General features: G+C 43.8%; 1 protein-coding gene across 2 annotated transcripts in view; it reads right to left on the minus strand.

Annotated features, from left to right (window-relative positions):
- Positions 1–13835, minus strand: part of LOC144505129 (CXXC-type zinc finger protein 5-like) — a 36311-nt gene extending 22476 nt beyond the window's left edge. Inside the window, exon 1 of one of the 2 annotated variants that reach the window (XM_078231019.1) lies at positions 13464–13835. The gene's annotated coding sequence lies outside the window, so the exon portion shown is untranslated. The remainder of the gene's footprint in view (positions 1–13463) is intronic. The other variant, XM_078231018.1, reaches the window with a different exon arrangement.
- Positions 13836–17072: the final 3237 nt, after the last annotated feature.

Genomic DNA, 17072 nt, shown 5'->3' on the forward strand with positions numbered 1-17072 from the left:
ATCCATCTCGGCCTCCTCGGGAGGTCCCCATCAGCACAGATATTAAAACTTCAGCCAATTCGATTCACTCTATGGGATATCAAGAAACAGGTGAAGGTACTGGATTCTGCAAAGGTTATGGGCCCTGACAATATTCCAGCAATACTACTAAAGACTGGGGTTCCAGAACTTGCCGCACCCATAGACAAGCTGTTCCAGTATAGCCACTGCACTGGCACCTACCCGGCAATGTGGAAAATTGCCCAAGTGTGTCCTATACACAAGAAACAGGACAAATTCAATGTCGCCAATTACCACCCCATCAGTTTACTCTCGATCATCAGTAAAAAGTGATAGAAGGAGTCATCAACAGCATTATCAAGCGCACTTACTCAGAAATAACCTGCTCACTAATGCTCAGTTTGTGTTCCTCCAGGGTCACACTCCTGACCTCATTACAACCTTGGTTCAAACGCCAGAGGTGAGGTGAGAGTGACAGCTCTTGACATCAAGGCAGCATTTGCCCGAGTGTGGCATCAAGGAGCCCTAGCAAAAATGGAGTCAATGGGAATCAGTGGGAAAATCCTTCACTGGTTGGAGTCAGCCAAAGGAAGATGATTGGACATCAATTATCTCAGCTCCAGGACATCACTGCAGGAGTTCCTCAGTGTAGTGTCCGAGGCCCAACATCTTAGCTGTTTCATCAATGACATTCCTTCCATCATAAGATCAGATGTGGGGATGTTTACTGATGGCTGCACAATGTCCAGTATAATCTGTGTCTTCTCAGATACTGAGGCAGTCCATGTCCAAATGCAGCAAGACCTGGACAATATCTAGGCTTGGGCTGACAAGTGGCAAGTAACATTTGTGCCACATAAGTGCCAGACAATAGCCAACCTCAACAAGAGACGATCTAACCGTTGTCCCTTGACATTCAACGGCATTATCCCACTATCAAATTCCTGGGAGTGACCATTGATCAGAAACTGAGCCAGACCAGCCATATAATTACTCTGGCTACCAGAGCAGGTCAAAGACCAAGAAGGCTGTGTCGAATAACTCACCTCCTGACTCCCCAAAACCTGTCCACCATCTACAAGGCAGATGTCAGGAGTGTAATTGAATACTTTCCACTTCCCTGGGTGAGTACTGCTCCAACAACACTCAAAAAGCTTAACACCATCCAGGTCAAAGCAGCCCATTTGATTGCTACCCCTTCCACAAACATTCAATCCCTCCATTACCGATTACCAGTGACAGCATGAATACCATCTATAAAATGCACTGCGGGAACTCACCAAGGTTCCTGAAGTGGCACCTTCCAAACCCACAACCATGACAAGAATAGCAGATACCTGGAAACACCACTACCTGCAGGTTGCCCTCCAAGTCACTCCCCATCCTGACTTGGAAATATATCGTAAGACGTTTAACAACACCAGGTTAAAGTCCAACAGGTTTATTTGGTAGCAAAAGCCACACAAGCTTTCGGAGCTCTTAGCCCCTTCTTCAGGTGAGTGGGAATTCTGTTCACAAACAGAGCTTATAAAGACACAGACTCAATTTACATGAATAATGGTTGGAATGTGAACACTTACAACTAATCAAGTCTTTAAGAAACGAAACAATGTGAGTGGAGAGAGCATCAAGACAGGCTAAAGATGTGTATTGTCTCCAGACAAGACAGCCAGTGAAACTCTGCAGGTCCACGCAACTATGGGAGTTACAAATAGTGTGACATGAACCCAATATCCCGGTTGAGGCCGTCCTCGTGTGTGCGGAACTTGGCTATCAGTTTCTGCACAGCGACTCTGCACTGTCGTGTGTCGCGAAGGCCGCCTTGGAGAACGCTTACCCGAATCTCAGAGGCCGAATGCCCGTGACCGCTGAAGTGCTCCCCAACAGGAAGAGAACAGTCTTGCCTGGTGATCGTCGAGCGGTGTTCATTCATCCGTTGTCGCAGCGTCTGCATAGTTTCCCCAATGTACCATGCCTCGGGACATCCTTTCTTGCAGCGTATCAGGTAGACAACGTTGGCCGAATTGCAAGAGTATGTACCGTGTACCTGGTGGATGGTGTTCTCACGTGAGATGATGGCATCTGTGTCGATGATCCGGCACGTCTTGCAGAGGTTGCTGTGGCAGGGTTGTGTGGTGTCTTGGTCACTGTTCTCCTGAAGGCTGGGTAGTTTGCTGCGGACAATGGTCTGTTTGAGGTTGTGCGGTTGTTTGAAGGCAAGAAGTGGGGGTGTGGGGATGGCCTTGGCGAGATGTTCGTCTTCATCAATGACATGTTGAAGGCTCCGGAGGAGATGCCGTAGCTTCTCCGCTCCGGGGAAGTACTGGACAACGAAGGGTACTCTGTCCACTGTGTCCCGTGTTTGTCTTCTGAGGAGGTCTCGGCACTCTACACCAGCATCCCCCATGACGATGGCATTGCTGCAACGGCCTCAGTGCTCAGCGCCAACAACTGCCAGTTTCCAGATGCAATTTTACATCTCATCCGCTTCATCCTGGACCACAATATCTTCACCTTCAACAACCAGTTCTTCATCCAGACACACGGAACAGCCATGGGGACCAAATTCGCACCTCAATATGCCAACATCTTCATGCACAGGTTCGAATAAGACTTCTTCACCGCACGGGACCTTCAACCGATGCTATACACTAGATACATCGATGACATTTTCTTCCTTTGGACTCATGGTGAACAATCACTGAAACAACTCTATGATGACATCAACAAGTTCCATCCCACCATCAGGCTCACCATAGACTACTCTCCGGAATCGGTTGCATTCTTGGACACACGCATCTCCATTAAGGACGGTCACCTCAGCACCTCACTGTACCGCAAGCCCACGGATAACCTCACGATGCTCCACTTCTCCAACTTCCACCCTAAACACGTTAAAGAAGCCATCCCCTACGGACAAGCCCTCCGTATACACAGGATCTGCTCGGATGAGGAGGATTGCAACAGACACCTCCAGACGCTGAAAGATGCCCTCATAAGAACAGGATATGGCGCTAGACTCATTGATCAACAGTTCCAACGCGCCACAGCGAAAAACCGCACCAACCTCCTCAGAAGACAAACACGGGACACAGTGGACAGAGTACCCTTCGTTGTCCAGTACTTCCCCGGAGCGGAGAAGCTACGGCATCTCCTCCGGAGCCTTCAACATGTCATTGATGAAGACGAGCATCTCGCCAAGGCCATCCCCACACCCCCACTTCTTGCCTTCAAACAACCGCACAACCTCAAACAGACCATTGTCCGCAGCAAACTACCCAGCCTTCAGGAGAACAGTGACCATGACACCACACAACCCTGCCACAGCAACCTCTGCAAGATGTGCCGGACCATCGACACAGATGCCATCATCTCACGTGAGAACACCATCCACCAGGTACACGGTGCATACTCTTGCAATTCGGCCAACGTTGTCTACCTGATACGCTGCAAGAAAGGATGTCCCGAGGCATGGTACATTGGGGAAACTATGCAGACGCTGCGACAACGGATGAATGAACACCGCTCGACAATCACCAGGTAAGACTGTTCTCTTCCTGTTGGGGAGCACTTCAGCGGTCACGGGCATTCGGCCTCTGATATTCGGGTAAGCGTTCTCCAAGGCGGCCTTCGCGACACACGACAGCGCAGAGTCGCTGTGCAGAAACTGATAGCCAAGTTCCGCACACATGAGGACGGCCTCAACCGGGATATTGGGTTCATGTCACACTATTTGTAACTCCCACAGTTGCGTGGACCTGCAGAGTTTCACTGGCTGTCTTGTCTGGAGACAATACACATCTTTTTAGCCTGTCTTGATGCTCTCTCCACTCACATTGTTTCGTTTCTTAAAGACTTGATTAGTTGTAAGTATTCACATTCCAACCATTATTCATGTAATTTGAGTCTGTGTCTTTATAAGCTCTGTTTGTGAACAGAATTCCCACTCACCTGAAGAAGGGGCTAAGAGCTTCGAAAGCTTGTGTGGCTTTTGCTACCAAATAAACCTGTTGGACTTTAACCTGGTGTTGTTAAACGTCTTACTGTGTTTACCCCAGTCCAACGCCGGCATCTCCACATCTTGGAAATATATCACCATTCCTTCATTGGCGAAGGGTCAAAATCATGGAACCCCTTCCTTAACAGCATGAGGGTGTACTTGCACACATGGAATGCAGCACTTCAAGACGGTAGCTCATCATCACTTTCTCAAGGGCAACTAGGGATGGGCAATAAATGCTGGTCTAGCCAATGATGCCCACATCCAATAAGTGAATGAAAAAAAAACTACTGACTGATCTGGCCATGTCCTAAAGACATAGCTACTAGACTGTGGGTATGCGGCATATAATGAGGGAACCAACAAGAGATAAAACCTATTTGATCTTATTCTCACCAATTTACCTGTCACAGATGTATCTGTCCATGACGGTATTGGAAGGAGTCACCACAGCACAGTTCTTGTGGAGATGAAGTCCTGCCTTGACATTGAGGAAACCATCCAATGGGTTTAGTGGCACTACAACCATGCTAAATGGAATTGATTTTGAACAGATCTAGCAATTCAAAACTAGGCAACCATGAGACACTGTGCGCCATCGGTAGCAGCAGAATTTCACTCAACCTCAATCTATACCCTCATGGTCCGGCATATCCTCCACTCTATTGTTACCAGCAAGCTGGGGATCAACTCTGCTTCAATGAAAAGTTCAGATGGGCATCAGGACCAGCACCATACATACCTAAAATTGAGGTCTCAACCTGGTGAAGCTACAACGCAGGACTACTTCTGTGTCAAACAGCTGAAATGAACATGCGATAGACAGAGCTAAGTGATCCCAACAGATCGGATCGAGGCACTGAGGTCCTACCACATCCAGTCATGAATGGTGGTGGACAATTAAACAACTAACTGCAGGAGGAGGCTCCAAAAATATCCCCAACCTCAATGATCAGGCTCAGTACATCAGTGCAAAAGATAAGACTGAAGCATTTGCCAGAACCTTTTGCTAGAAATGCTGACTGGCTGATCCATTTTGGCCTCCTCTGGAAATCCCCAGCATTAACAGACAATCCAATTCGCTCCAAGTGATAGCAAGGAATGTCTGGATACTGCAAAGGCAACAGGATTCAACAACATTCCAGCAACAGAACTAGCTGTGCCCCTAACCAAACTGTTCCAGGAGAGCCTCAGCACTTATTCTCTATGCAGCAATGTGGAAAACTGCCCAGGTATGTCCTGTTCAACATCAATCATCTCAGCTCCAGGACATCACTGCAGGAGTTCCTCAGGGTAGTGTCCTTGGCCCAACTATCTTCAGCTGCTTCATCAATGACCTTCCATCTATCATAAGGTCAGAAGTGGGAATGTTTGCTGATGATTGCACAATATTCAGCACTGTTCAGGACTCCTCAGATACTGAAGCAATCTGTTCCTATATGCAGCAACACTTGGGTAACATGCAGGGCTGAAAAGTGGCAAGTAACATTTATGCCACACAAGTGCCAGGCAATGATTATCTCCAAGAGAGAATCCAGCCATCTCCCCCGGACATTCTATATCACTTCCATCACTCAATCCCCCACTATCAACGAGAAACTGAACTGGACCAGCCATATAAACACTTTGGCTACGATAGCAGGCCAGAGGTGGAAGTCTCCAACGAGCAACTCAACTCCTGAATCCCAGAATCTGTCCACCATTTACAACGCACAAGTCAGGAGTGAGATAGAATACTCTCCTAGTATTAGGTTACTTGCCACTTTTAAGCCCTGCATGGCTACCCAAGTCTTACTGCATATAAGAACAGACTGCTTCAGTATCTGAGGAGTCCCAAACAGTGCTGAACATTGTGCAATCACCAGTGAACATTCCCACTTCTGACCTTATGATGGGTGGAAGGTCATTGATGAAGCAGCTGAAGATGGTTGAGCCAAGGACACTACCCTCAGGAACTCCTGCAGTGAAGTCCTGGAGCTGAGATGATTGACGTTGAACAGGACATACCTGGGCAGTTTTCCACATTGCTGCATAGAGAATGAGTGCTGTGGCTGTACTGGAACAGTTTGGTTAGGGGCAGTGAGTGTAGCTCCAACCACATTCAAGCTCAACACCACCGAGGACAAAGCAGCCTACTGGACTGGTATCCCATCCACCACCTCTGACATCATTCCCTGCAACATCAACACATAGTAGCAATGTGCACCAGCTACAAGATGCACTGCAGCAACGCACCAATGTCCCTTTGACAGTATCTTACAAACCCGTAACCTCTACACCTGATGGACAATGGCAGCAGATGCATGGTAACACCACCACCAGCAAGTCTCACTCCAAACCAAATGCCATCCTGACTTGGAACTCTATTGCCGTTCCTTCACTGTCACTGGGTCAACATCCTGGAACTCCATCTAAGATAGCTCTATGGATATATTTTTGTCAGGACTGGCACCAGCCCAGGCACAGGGTCATCCAGACTTGAAATGTTGATGCTCCTTTCAGACCTGCTGAGTTTCTCCAGCATGTTCTCAATGTCAACGAAACAAAGGAGATTGTCATCGACTTCAGGAAGCGTAGTGGAGAACGTGCCCCTGTCTACATCATCGGGGACGAAGTACAAATGGTCGAAAGCTTCAAGTTTTTAGGTGACCAAGTTTTTAGGTTTCCAGATCACCAACAACCTGTCCTGGTCCCCTCATGCCGACGCTATAGTTAAGAAAGCCCACCAACGCCTCTACTTTTCAGAAGACTAAGGAAATTTGGCATGTCAGCTATGACTCTCACCAACGTTTACAGATGCACCATAGAAAGCATTCTTTCTGGTTGTATCACAGTTTGGTATGGCTCCTGCTCTGCCCAAGACCACAAGAAACCATAAAAGGTCATGAATGTAGCCCAATCCATCACGCAAACCAGCATCCCATCCATTGATTCTGTCTACACTTCCTGCTGCCTCAGCAAAGCAGCCAGCATAATTAAGGACCCGACGCACCCCGGACATACCCTCTTCCACTTTCTTCTGTCGGGAAAAAGATACAAAAGTCTGAGGTCACATACCAACCGACTCAAGAACAGCTTCTTCCCTGCTGCCATCAGACTTTTGAATAGATCTATCTTGTATTAAGTTGATCTTTCTCTACACCCTAGCTATGACTGTCACATACATTCTGCACTCTCTCCTTTCCTTCTCTGTGAACGGTATGCTTTGTCTGTATGGCGCACAAGAAACAATACTTTTCGCTGTGTACTAATACATGTGACAATAATAAATCAAATCAAATGTTCAGCTTTTGTTTCCTGCTCTTAGTTGCGAGCTTGTCTCTCTCTTATTGAATGTGTGAATCTGAGCATTGGTTGGGAGCAGATTCAGGATGGGTGTGATAGCTCCACAATAAAATATTCCCTGTCAACAACTACAATCTAGGCTTACGAATTGAAAAAAAAACTCTTAGATCAGGCATTGGACACACACTTGTCGGACCTGGCAGAGGTCATTGGAGAGGGGAAAATTTGTCCGCTGCCCATTTCAAATACCATTTCAAACAATAATTTAATATTGAATGAACAGATATCATAATTAATTACCATGACATGTAATTACATTTCAATAAACATTTGGAACAGGATTATTGTGTAATATTTAATTATTTCAATTAGAACAAACAGCTCAAAACTAAGTGTATTTTGCAGAAGACCTTTGGCAACCATAGAATCACGTACATAACTTTATTCTTTTTGGACTCGAGACAAAACATTAAACACATTAAAAAAGTGATCTTATGAGACATGATATAGAGATACAATAGTCAATGGCCCACAGGGCCGTTCTGGAAAAAAAACTGATGAACAAATTTCTTGAGTTAGTCTCTCACGTCTTGACTCAAGGACAGAAATCACTGCGACTGAAGAAAACTATTTAACCAGCACCGCCCTTTGCTTGGATGCAGCTTTCTCCTACTTCTTCCCAATATTCTATTGCTTGAAGAGATTCAGCTGAAGCAATAAGCAAACTTTAGTTTGCATGTTCAATGCATAAAATCTAGAACTAAAATAGACCTGTGTAAACTTATAACATAAGGAAGTTACTGTGAACACTGGAAATCTGAAATGAAAACTGAAAATGCTGGAATACTCAGCAGGTCTGTGGAGGGATGAACATAGTTCACGTTTCAGGTTAAGGACCTGCCTTTAGAACCTGAAGAACCAAACTCTGAAGAAAGATCCTTGAGCTGAAATGTTAATTCCCTTTCTCTCTCCACAAATGTTGCCACACCTGCTGAGTATTCCAGCGTTTTCTGTGTTAACTGATAATGACTGCAGAGGTCATAGAATCACAGAATCCCTACAGTGCAGAAGAGGCCATTTGGCCCTTCGAGTCTACCCTTTCCCCCACCCGATCCCCATAACCCCACACATTAACCATAGTTAATTCTCATAACCAGCCCATCTTTGGACTGTGGGAAGAAACCGGAGCACCTGGAGGAAGCCCACGCAGTCTCGGGCAGAATGTGCAAACTCCACACCCGAGGCCGGAATTCAACCCGGGTCCCTGGCGCTGTGAAGCAGCAGTATTAACTACTGTGCCACCATGTCGCCTGTGATGACAAATAGCAATAATATAGTATGTTTTGTATTTTAAACCTATGGAGAACAGCTTCAGCATCAATATCTCAAACGCCACTGGCTTGGTTAAGCAAAACTGTAGCTTTGAGTTACATATCCACATGTACTTCTTCATGTTAAAAGAACAATTGATTTATATATTTATCAATAATGCTTCCTTGCTTGCAGATTGCACTTATATTTATTTTTACCAATTTAAAAGTGTCGCAATGTTGCAATGCCCAATTACCCTTCGGGTCATGTTTTGCTATTGCAACATGTTTGTTTCTGTAATAATACCTTTTATATTCATGACATTTTAAATTACATATCAATTAACAGGTACTAATTACTAAAAACATCTGACACATACACCAGTTTGACTATAAAACAAACTAATACCTGCAGAAAGACTATATTTACATTGCAATCACAAACCTCTCAAATCAATATTACGCAAGTCTAAGCTTTCAAATAACAGCCTAGGATTTCCAACTTCTTCCTGCTTTATATCAGTATCTTAGCCAAGTTCCATGAACAACACAAAAACAGTCAGTTTTAAGAGCAAAACTTTATCTGTAGTGCTTGGGATATTGATACATTTCTCAACATTGTTGAAAAATACTAATTTAAATGCAAAAAATGTTGACAAGTAAATGGCTGTCAATGGGAAAGAATTTTTAAAAGTGGGCAACATTTATTTGCCATAAATGAGGAAATATAGGATCATTGCCACAGGGTTGATAGCTCCTGGGTTAATTAAATGGAAAAACTGTCTCCCCACCTTCAAACACTTTAGGACAGATATCATAATTTATAGATAGGTTTTAATGAAATCAAGAGTCAATGATTTTAAAATATTTTGCACCAATAAGAATTTTCTTTGATTTTACAAAAAACACGAATTTGAGCATCATGACCAGTTAATAATTTTCTCAATTTAGAATAAAAGAGGTGCTTTAACAAAAGAAATATCAAAATGAATTTCAAGCTCTATGTACATTTCGGAGTGAAAAATGGTGGTCTTCTGTGATTGATGAATGAATACCAGTTCAAATAAGGTCAAGGAGAAAAAAAAAAGCCAATCTGAGCTGCTTCTTTTGACACTGTATTGGGTTTCATTCCACAGTCAGGGAGGAGCTATTACATCCAGCAATACAGAAGAACTGTCAGAAAAGTATACTATATCATCTATTCCAGTGAAGATGTTCTTTCATTCAGGTTCCTGATCATGTATTTCTCAAATATGCTTCACAATGCAAATATTTGCCCACAACAATGTAACCTACTTGATATCTCTGCCCAAACAGCTTTTCTGATTCCTTATTTCCCTAAAAATACCAATCTGAAACGGACCCACAAAAGTAGAGACACGAATGTTAAGTGGTAATAAAGTACCTCTTGTCACATAAAGCCTGGAGATCTTTAGAAATAGGAAGAAACCTCATCCAGCATTAGCACTGAAGCACTAGACTCATAAGCCCTGAGTCCTGCAAAAAACATGAGAGGTAAGAGCTCTCCTTTCATTCTCTCTGCTGCAGACAGAGCTAATCAGTAGTGGAGGTCAGTACAAGCTGAATCACAGCCACTGGAAGAGATCTCTGTGCAATCACGGCAACCAAAGAGTATAAGTACAGACAGGGTGTAAAATCAATGTAAAATTAAGAGACTACTGCAAAATGCAGCAAATCCATAGTTTGGCTAATTAATTACATTTATGAACAGAATGTAATTTTAATAGATGAATCAATTATACACATTGACCATCCATTTGCCAATATAAAAAGTCACGATTACATCACAATATTTTTTCCAATTGACTGGTCCTAACACCTTCAACCCAGAAAGCTAATGATAAGACAGGTTTACTCATTCCAACTAGCCATTACTTGGAACATTGCTGTTTCTTAAAACGTTACATTTCTAAAGCAGGTTCCACAGGTCATACTATCATGTAAGCATTCAACAAGCATAGGGCTACAACAGCTAGTGTAACTTGGGTTTCCAAAGATTAAATGTGGATGCATAGAATATTTGTTTTTAAGTTTTGCTATTGTTGAAAGGAACATAACATATTCACTCATCATGGCAAAAATGTGTGTTTCAGTTTTTTTTGCCATTACTTGAAAGTATGGTTGCCTAAAGACAATGGGAATCATTTTCAGTGATGGTAGTGGCAGTGAAATTGGCAGTGATGGATCAGACTTCCCGTTATAAGTCCTTTCTAATTCTTTTTTCCGTTCAAATCAACAAGACAGTTTGATGATGCGTATATCATATAGCTGATCCACCAAAGCAGGCCTTGCCAGAGTAAAGGTTGTCTCCCCGTGTTACCGATCTTTACCTTATGCTCCTTTCCTTTACAAGCCAAACCAATGAGCCAAAGTAAATACATTCACAAACAAGTAAGAATCTGAATTGCAATCTCCTTTATTGGAACACAACGAGATTCATTACAATTTGTCTCCAATTTTCTTCCATCCCGAAGGCAGTGGTTCTGCCAATGAGTCCTCCTGTTGAGGTAGGAGCACATGGGCTCCTGCTGCCCTCTGAAACCACACTCAAATAGACATTCTTCAACTGTTGATAGGCCACCCCACCACTGCGAAGGGAAAAGGATAACATAACCAAGTCTGGTCCCGTTCTCCCTCACCTGACATTCACATACATGTCCTTTGTAAGTCATATCTTTATATTGATGAAGTATGGGAACTCTGTTTTTAATCTCCTTCCAGCCAAAGAGCAGAGGATAATAGTACTCCTACTCCCAGGCTAGTTGATAACAACCAAGGAGACCAACATTCCAATCATACCTTTCTAGTCTGTTTGCTCAGTGCACTATATGACATAGCAACTTTTCACCCATTAAAGGTTGTCAAAATTCAGTACTTTAAAAAATGTTCCTTTATTTGATGTTAACCATGTAATAACTAACAATAATGTTTTGGCACATTTCCATCATAAGTATGAACTGCTTAAATTAGTTGCATCCAATGTCCCAACTAGATCACAGGTAACCTTTTAAAACCAGGTAACACATCAAAATATGTTCTATTACCATAATCACACAGGATCTCAATTTTGACTTTTGCAGTTTTTGTTTTATAAACTAAAATAATATAAATTAATTCCACAACTATATTTTGTTACCAATTCATAATCTGGCAGAACCTTTTACCCACTGTCCCCACCGAACAACTGCTCCGATATCCACCTCATTGCCTGGCAAATATCAGCATTTGCCAACTGTCCCCACCTATCAACTGCTCCATTGCATAGTGATATGATTCAGGAACCCAGGGCCACTGGGGCCAGTCAGAAATTCTGCCTATTTTTATCTCAGGAATGAGGTATAACATTTTAAACAAAAAAATACGCGGCGGTGTAGCATAAATATCCATTCCATTTCTATTTCTAAGTCTTTCTTACAATTTAACTTCACATAATCGTCCGCTATACCTTTGGAGTACTTCTTGATCCACACAAAAGGCTGTCCATTAAAAGGTGGTATTAGCGTTTTTTGTACGAGCACTCGGGAAAACGCTGCTTTGATCCAGCGCCCTATTCCGGTTTAGCAAACTACCGGCTAATTTGTTTATCCTGTTGAACTGAACTACAACAGCATTCCAACAACGAACACATATTAGTTTCAGAAAAGCAAGGGTGGTTGCGGCTGAGAAAAAAAAACCCAAAACGATCACACACCAGCGTGTTTCTCTTTCCATTGATAATAACAACACGCAACTTCTCGATTAATAAATACAAGGTACATCCTTTGAAAGATAGAAAAACTGGTTTAGCAGAAGTAGATGGAACTGGCAAACATTTGCCCTCGATAAACTGTAAGGGAGAAAAATGAAGAAAGAGACTCAAGTGAAAAAAAGCAGATGTTTACATGTTGTCTGTAAACACGCCTTTGCCAATTACAAACTACACAAGTTGCAAAGGCTTGGAGCATGGACTATTTGCCTGCACTGTTTCACACCAAATACTTTTGTTTCATTTCTTTTTTCCCCTTAATTTCCACCAATGAGCTGAAACCCGTATGTTAACAGCAACCAGGGTAACATTCACCATCCGCTCAAAACCAACTACTTTCCTTAACCACCGGCCATCCAAATCAAAAAAAATGCCAATTTTGATTTTTGCCTCTGAACCGCCACAGCACACTAAGATTTCAGCAGTGATAACATCTGCATATTTGCAAACACACAGGCCCTTTCTACACCCACCCCCCCCTCAAACACCACCCCCCCCAACAGCACCTACCAAAGGCAGATCCAACAGAGGGAGGGATGTGCCAGTCCAGCCAGTGTCTAACAGCTGCAGCGCTGAAGATCAAACAAGCCCAGAGACACAGATCACAATTCACACTTCAACCAAAAAAAAAGCAGCGGTAACAATCCCGTGCAGAACTCTGCCACAAGGTAACAGTGTTGCAAAAACTCACTCAATAACACAAAGTGAGGGGGGGGGGGGGGGGGCTACAACCTTCCGATTCCTGCAAGCCTTCCTCTACATCCCAGATCGCTCTGGAAGTACATGCAAATACATTTCATAGATTTTTGGAGCGCGCCGCAAAAAGCGAAGTGGATCTTCCCTGAACCGAAGACTCAAACCTTCCCGACCAAAACAAAAATGCAATCAACTGCAATCACTTTTGTTCCCCCACTTTTCCTTCCACCCGCGCCTTCAAACGCGAAATTCCCTCTGCAGGAATGTGTGAATGTTTAGTAATCGCGGACAGAAGTTTGGCCAGGAATGTTGCAAATCGCTTTCGTTTTTAATTTTAATCCAAACCCACTAACAAACATTCGCAACATCTGCACTGAAACAGCAAGGGCAGTAATAGGTGAAACACCTTCAAATGCGTGGGCGCTCGTGTTCCGGGGAGCATTTGGAACGCTTCTGATCCCTAACACAGATTACCACTCCATCTTTTCGATGTGCTTCTCCTCGGATTTGGCTGGCTGCCAAGTGAAGTGTGTGGAAACGACACCGCCAGGGCGGCAGAGATTTTCCTTAATTTCATTTTTCCCCCATCCTGGCTAGCCGGAGACACGCTGACATTGGTTGGAAAGTGGAGCAGGTCGTCAGGGACAATCAATGAGCATCGATCGGGCTGAGCTTCTGCAACGAGCAAACAACACATCAACACACAGCCACTACCACCGCACGCACTGACTGCCTTAATCTTTCGTTTCACAGTCGGACTGTCGAAACCCTTCTCTCCACCACCGCCCCCCCCCCCCCCCCCCCCCGCTCCTCCCTCCCTCCCCGCCTCCACACACAGACCCGCTCTACATTCTCACTTCAGGCAGTCTCCATATTTTCCCAGCCGACCTCCGGTTTCACACAATGTGCACACGGTGCATTTTGAAATAAAACCTCCAGCACCACCCCAGTTATACTGGGTTTGGGGGTGGGTGGGAGGGGGAGTTGTTGGCCTTGGTGACAAAATCTGAATGAGCAGCCCAATTCAGATTTCCAATCACGTGTAAAGAGGTGAATTAAGTGCATATTTCAGTCTCGCCCTGTTAACAAATGTGGGAAAAATTGATTCAGCAGTGCCTGGACATTCTTGTCAATATGAAAACTCATAGCCATTAACTAAACTTTTACTCATTTCCATTTCACTTGAAAAAAATAACACTTTCCTCAACATCTTTACATTACTTTCTTGTTAATAAAAACTATTGTCATATTTTGTTGGGGAGTTCGGCAGGGTCAGCAATGATTTTCCCATGACGTTCTTGATAGCCACTGTTTTCTGGATAATGATTGTTCCAAGGCGGCAGTCAAATGTAATATCTAACCAGGCAGAATGAGGCTTCTTGAATATTACTATTGGATGGTTTGATCTGCAAGAGGGCTTTTATCATTGAGTTAAGATTGCTATCCATGCTCCATGGGTTTGTTCCCAGGATTTTGAGTTGAGAGAAGAAAAATTGTGGTGGTTCTTTGAATTCCCTTTGTAGCCATTTGAAAAATTGAATACTTGGTAGAGATGAGGAGGGGGCTAATTGTAAGTGGGTGGCATGGTGGCACAGTGGTTAGCACTGCTGCCTCACAGTATCAGGAACCTGGGTTCAATTACTGGCTTGGGTCATTGTCTGTGGACTTTGCACGTTCTCCCCATGTCTGTGTGGGTTTCCTCCGGGTGTTCCAGTTTCCTTCCACAGTCCAAAGATGTGCAGTTAGGTAGATTGGCCATGCTAAATTCTCCTTTAGTGTACCCAAACAGGTGTCAGAGTGTGGCGACTCGGGGATTTTCACAGTAGCTTAATTGCAGTGTGAATGCAAGCCTACTAATAAATAACCTTTAACTTTTCTCACTTGAGAATCTGAGGAATATATATTAGGGAGCAAGTGGCACAGGGAGTTTGATTCCGGCCTTGGATGACTGTGTGGAGTTTGCACGTCCTCCACATGTCTGCATGGGTTTCCTTCAGATGCTCCAGTCTCCTCCCGTAGTCCAAAGATGTGCAGGTTAGAGGCACTGGCCGTGCTAAATTGCCCCTTAGTGCGCCAAGATGTGTAGGTTAGGTGGATTAGCCACAGGCAGAGTTATGAGGATAGGGCGGAGAGTCGGTGCAGACTGAATGGGCTAAATGGCCTCTTTCTGCACTGTAGGGATTCAGTGATTCCGTGGTCCTAGGTTACAGACAGACAAATAGCCAAATATTCAAGCCATTGTATTACAAATTAAGAGTTTTTAAAGCAGCAACTTACTAATGCTGCAATTGGAATAAATATGGAGCTGATGTTCAGTGCCGGTGGCACTGTTTAGTGCTGCACACTCTGAATGATGGGGTCCTAAAGTTTGCCATGTGTCGTACAGGTTCAAGGTGAGAGCGGGAAACAGGTTCAAGGTGAGAGGGGGAAAGTTTAAGGGAGATGTGTTGGGGAAGAGAGTGGTGGATGCCTGGAATGTGCTGCCCAGAGGAGGTGGTGGAAACAGGCACATTTAAGAGGCATCTGGATGGGTACATGAATGGGGGGATTAGAGGGATATGGATTGAGTAAGGGCAGAAGGTTTTCTATTTGGTTAGTTAGGGCATCATGATCGGCACAGGCTTGGAGGGCCGAAGGGCCTGTTCCTCTGCTGTACTTTTCTTTGTTCTTTGTATGAGATACAATGCACTGGAAAATGCTTCCAGCACAAAGAACCTGTACACATAATGAGCAGTTAATTTTGTTGAGGCCTGAAGAATAGGTATATTGTGCTGGTTCACAGCACCTGAAAGCACTTCAAATACTCAGCAAGCAAAGACCACTGCAAGAAAAGACCATTCCTTTATGTTGAGTCTTTGTTCTAGAAGTAGATTTGTTTTGTACTTGATATTACTTTCCTGCTTTTTTGCTGCTCAGCTATTTCCACCACATAAACAAGCTTACAGTTTCCTCTAGTGGAATACCATCTGCCAGTTCTGCCCATTTTCCATGGGGTATGTCATTGTATGCTATTCAAAATGGGTACCCTTCTGGGAATCCTCCCATATTTGCAGACGTCAGAGGAAAAGCTGGACGGATGGGTAGATGTGACATGTCAGACAGGTGTGTTTTCACTTCAGACTCACCTTTATGCCCCCCAGTGTCTTGACGGAGCAGACAATTGACATCCTGAAGTAAAGATTCAGATTCTTGGAAAGAACTCACATGTGTACTGGGCTAAAGAATTATACCCGTGTATGTTCGAAGATATTTGCAATGACAAATGACAGATAAGATTAAGGAAAACTCCAAAGTATTTTATAAGTATGTTATGAGCAAGAGGATGACCAGGCAGAGTGGGGTCCATTAGGGGCAATCTGTGCATGGAGCCAGAGGGCATGGGTGAGGTCTTAAATGAATATTTTTAAAAATCTGTATTCCCTGAGGAGAAAGACGTTGTAGCTAGAGATTTCATTTGGGATGGTGAAGTTCAACAGCATGTTAAGATTAATAAGGAGGAGGTATTAGATGCTTTAGTGAGCATAAAGGTGCATAAATCCCCTGGGCCTGATGAGATGCATCTCAGGCTGCTATGGGAGGCAAGGGAGTAGATCGCTGAGTATTTGAAGTGCTTTGAGGTGCTGTAAACCAGCACAATATACCTATTCTTCAGGCCTCAACAAAATTAACTGCTCATTATATGTACAGGTTCTTTATGCTGGCCACAGATGAAGTACAGTAAGAAATCTCACAACATCAGGTTAAAGTCCAAAAGGTTTATTTGGCAGCACTGGTAGCACTAGCAGATGAAGTGCCAGATGACTGGAGGATAGTTAATGTGGTACCTTTATTCGAGAAAGGCAGCAGAGATAAACCAGGTAATTATGGGCCAGTTAGTCTAATGTCAGTGGAAGAGAAATTATTAGAAGGAATTCTGAGGGGACAGGATTAATTAACATTTAGAAAGGCAGGGATTGATCAGAGTTACTTGTTGGTGGGTGATCCTGTCTAACTAATTTAATTGAGTTTTTTGAAA

This window comes from Mustelus asterias, chromosome 16 (genome assembly GCF_964213995.1).
Source record: "Mustelus asterias chromosome 16, sMusAst1.hap1.1, whole genome shotgun sequence".
NCBI classification, from domain to species: domain Eukaryota; kingdom Metazoa; phylum Chordata; class Chondrichthyes; order Carcharhiniformes; family Triakidae; genus Mustelus; species Mustelus asterias.